Below are 4,901 nucleotides of genomic sequence, written 5' to 3' on the forward strand. Positions count from 1 at the left end.
CTGAGCCTTGTGGAACGACTACAGTGGAGAGACTACAAGGAGCAGACCTGCAGGTATGATGCAAACCATTGCCATGCAGAGCCGGTAATTCCAAGACCGGCAAGGATAGACAGGAGGATCTTGTGGTCCACTGTGTCAAAAGCTGCGGAGAGGTCAAGAAGGATCAGAACCGAGGACAGTCTGGCAGCTTTAGCTGCATGGAGCTTCTCTGTAACTGCAATGAGAGCAGTTTCAGTAGAGTGTGCAGCTTTGAAGCCAGACTGGTTAGGGTCCTGAAGATTGTTCAGAGTGAGAAAGAGAGACAGTTGGTTGTAGACGGAACGTTCGAGAATCTTTGAGAGAAAAGAGAGAAGAGAGATAGGTCTGTAGTTGCCGATGTCCAAGCTGTCTAGAGTTGGTTTCTTTAGGATGGGCACGACTCTGGCAGACTTAAAGGCCGATGGTACCTGACCTGACGACAAAGAGCTGTTTATGATAGAGGAGATGAAGGAAAGGAGGTTTGGAGTGATTGTTTGGAACAGAGGGGATGGAACAGGGTCTAGTGGACAGGTGGTAGGATTATTGGAGGTGAGAAGATGTAGGAGGTCATCTGTGGAAAGAGGAGAGAAGCAGGTCAGAGAAGAGGGAGGAGGAGCAACCTAGAGAAGACAGAAAGAAATAAATCTATTCATCAAAACAACTTGTGAGGCATAATAATGCATACACCAAGACTAGGTACACATCAGCCATTTCTCACAAGCTACCTAAAACTGTGAAGAGAAACTTGGATGGATTACAATAATTAATTAAAAGTTTTGTGTTTAAAGTATTGTGCCCAGATCTGGAGTATAGTGTTAAGATCCGCTTACTGCTATATTCCTCCTGATCAGCTCCAGATAAGCGACATATCAGCTGCGGTCGACCTCTGGCTAAGTGTATTAGAAAATCTAAGTGTATTAGAAAATGATTTTTGTATATATATTAGAAAATAAGAAATCAGCTATCCTGATTGAGATATTTGAAAAACTGTGAAGAGAAACTTTCATGGATTATGTTAATTGGTTGTTTTTATAATAAAATGAGTATGCATCTTTATCAGTGGACTTGAAATATAAAAAAAATTACATGATTAATAATTGTAAATGTAACAAAAAAATTTTAATAAAATGTTAATAAAATGTAAGGTTATTTTTAGTTATTTTTTTTTAAATCTTGAAATTAATTATGGACATTATTAATGTGAGACAATATAAGAAAAAACAATAATTATTTCGAACAATAATAAGTACCTGAAGCGCACTACTCCCTCTAGCCTGTAGATATCAACCAATGCCATTCACTACCCAGATAGCAAAAAGTATTATGCCCTGATCTGGAGTATAGTGTTAAGATCCGCTTACCGCTATATTTTGTCATGACTGGCTAGATCAATGACGGGTGAACACTCGCAGGGGCGGTGCGATGCAAGACTTTAATAAACCAAACAGGGGTAAACACAAGAATGCAGCAATAACACAGGGGATAATGATTAACCAAAATACAAACGTGACAAACGAACATGGGCAAAAACATGAAAGCCACCTGAGGCTGGAGGATAGCCAGGGAGCCAGGCGTGATGGGGCAAACAAACAAGGGGGGTAAGGCTAGATCAAAAAAACACTGGCAGGGCCAGTAAAAGAAACAAACTAAACCCTGCGCTTGTCAGGCACAACTAAACTTACTTACAGGAGCTTAGGGATTAGTCGCCGAATCCTCAAGGTGACCACATAGAAACCAGAAAAGCAATATGCACATGAACTTGATGGACTCTCTCAGATGTCCTTGTGAAAACCACAACTTAGACCAAGGATATCACGAACGAAACGCCAACCCTCCAGGTTGGCCTAGCAAGTGAAGACAGCCGCTGACACTCCAGGTCGGCTTAGGAACTGTAAACAGACGGCGACACTCCAGGTCAGCTTCGGACCTGACATATTTGGTCGCAAAAGCACAAGTTGATGGTGGAAGAGGTTACAGTGATCACATGGACAATGATGTACATGGTCTAAAGCTAACAAACTGTTAAGGAGCTTGCTTCCTGCCAGCGATCTTCAGACAGAATTTGTCTTAAGGCCCAATCGTAAAATGCTGTGCATCTGGGTTCTACAGCATCACAGTCCAGTGTCTCCTGGAGTAGTTGTAGTTGTAAATCTGGCAATAAAAATAAAATGACAACAATTCCATGATTATAAATTGAATTAACCAAATGAAAAAAGCTTACCAAGCTCTATTTCTTGTGGGTTACTTGTATAAGCAGTGGCTGAGGGCACTCTTCCAGATTGTTCTAGAGTAAAGGAATTTAAAAAAATATTTGGTTTATGTAATAATTTGCACAGCTCAAAGCATCAAAAACATCAAAACATACCCATCTGGGTACCCATCGTTTTCGGGGTTTTTTATTGACCAAGATTCCTGCCGCAGTTTTGGATCAATGTATTTTTTTTTAAATGTGTGGTGCATGGTTATGGACCACACATTTTGGTGTACATTTCAGGCAATCCTTTGTCAGCCATTTGTAACACCTGACTGACACACAAGATAAGCTACCTTTAAAAACAAAAATCAGTCAATTACATTTTTAAAACACAGAATAAATGGATTGCAAAAGAGCATTTATTTTCCAAAAGTATCTGGGTTTCTAGCAACCTTTAATGTGAATTTTGACAATTATAATAGTAGGAAATTCTGAGGGCAAAAGCTTGAAATTCACATTTGTACAATGAATCATTGTTGTCTAATCTTGATTGACAAGTTACATGTCCTAAGGTGATAAACATGATATTTTGCAGTTAAAAACAATGAACAAGTAGGACTAAAAGTGATTATATTAGCTTCACAGAAAATATGGAAAGAACAGGGTGGGATATTTTGCGGATTCTCAATCTGATAAAATACATTCATTAGTGAGTCATTTTAAGAATAAAATTAAGTCCATATCACCACACTAAAACCAGAAATAGGCCAACATTGGACAACATGGGTACACACAGCCTTTCCACTAACAGCCATGCCAGACCTCAAAACTGAGCAATTATCATTGTCTTCAGTAACAGCTATCTAAAATTGAAATCACGTGATACACCCACTACCTTCGCCTACTACTCTACGTGACCCACAACATTTTAATGCTCTGTGTAATTCAACACATTATCAGATCAGGTGATTTAGAGCATAACCCAGACATGGCTTGATCATAATCCTAGACTAAAAGCTTTTTTTCCAGACTTCGCAGAAGTTCTATGTTAGCTAACAATAAGGTTTGATGTAATGTACTGTCTAGGAAACCAGCCAAGAGTGTTCCAACATTCAGACAAAAATAAACGTAAAATAAAAGTCAAGTCAAGTCAAATTTATTTGTATGGCGCTTTTTACAACTGTTGTCGTCACAAAGCAGCTTTACATAATTAGTAATTAAGAAAAGACAAGAGACAAAAAATAAATAACATAAGAAGACATGAAGGCATTAAATAATTAACATCAAATAATTAATTTAGCCAATTTCCACATACATCAGGTGAAATCATTTTATCACATTATGTACTTTTCTGTAATGTGTTTACATTACTTAACTGAGGGTGTAATTTCTGAGGGTGTAAAATCACTTATCATTTGATTTACAAAGACTGCTTGTGGTTTAGTGATCTACTACTTTTTATACAAATTAACCTAAGTGATGCCTCGAGGCAGCTCACAGGCGATCGCTTCAGCCTGTCTGTTTCCGGCTCTGGATTGTCAGCAATTTACAACACTTCTCTGCCAACTAACTAGAAGACTAGATCTTCTAGACTATGCTGCGTGAAAGTAAGGCAGCCCTTCCATTGGGTGGTGGACACCATCCCTACCTATAAAGTACCTTCAGACTTTAACTGATTGTCTATAAAGCCCACATGATTAATACTGTGAGTCTTCTGTACTCCTCAGTGCCATGCCTCATTGGGGACAGAGGCAGTTTTGTAACATTGCTGCTCTCTGCTAAAGGCATATTTGTCCCAACAGAGGAAGATGAAAGGTCGCCTGTGATTCCTGTGCTTTCTGGGTTGTGGTTGTGTCTTTCCTTTTGCAAGACATATGAAGTCCCTTCACTTTCCTCATTTTGTATCGTTCACCCAGTGTGGTCAGTGGATCTGACTTTTTTAGTAATGTCTCTCACTGTGATTTTAAATTTAGTTATGTCACTTAATTAGTTTTTTCCACACTCTGCTATTGTAGTAGTCTTTAAAGCTGTCTGGTTTTAAAAGGTGCCTGGTTCCACCTCCTCGTTTTTCTTTGACTTGAACAAAGGAGTCACCAACTTCTTCAGATAATCCCTTCTGGAAATTCCACTCTGCTTTTAAGAATTTGAGTTCTCACACAGTTTTTTTGAAAACGATTATTATTGTTTGCTAACATTTTCTGAAGCGACTCCAAAAATGGCTGTCTTACTTCTCACCACATATTAAATTTCTGTCGCCTGCTATATTTCTAGTAGTTGACAAATGATTTACACATTAACAAATACAGTATAATGCCGAAAAGCACTGCTATGAAATTCACAAATGTAATATTATAATATTATCTCTTGTATAATATATATATATAATATATTATTATAATAATATAATCTCTTTGAGTATTTGAATGCGACTTGTATGTGGAAATACAGAAATTCAGCAATATAAACAGCTGTGTTAACGATATAAAATCTGTCATAATCCAGAATATGTTACCAGAGATTTTCAGGTGACAAGAAAGAGTTAATAATTTTGACGTTACTAATTTTTAATCGGTCGCTTTCATTTCAAATTGTCCAGGGAAGGCTTATCGGGTAGCAACACTACCATCTAGTAGAGCATGGTAAAATCTAGAGACGGATACGTCATCAAACTGCGCTGAAGAAGCGTGCT

This window comes from Salminus brasiliensis, chromosome 8 (assembly GCF_030463535.1).
Source record: "Salminus brasiliensis chromosome 8, fSalBra1.hap2, whole genome shotgun sequence".
NCBI lineage: Eukaryota > Metazoa > Chordata > Actinopteri > Characiformes > Bryconidae > Salminus > Salminus brasiliensis.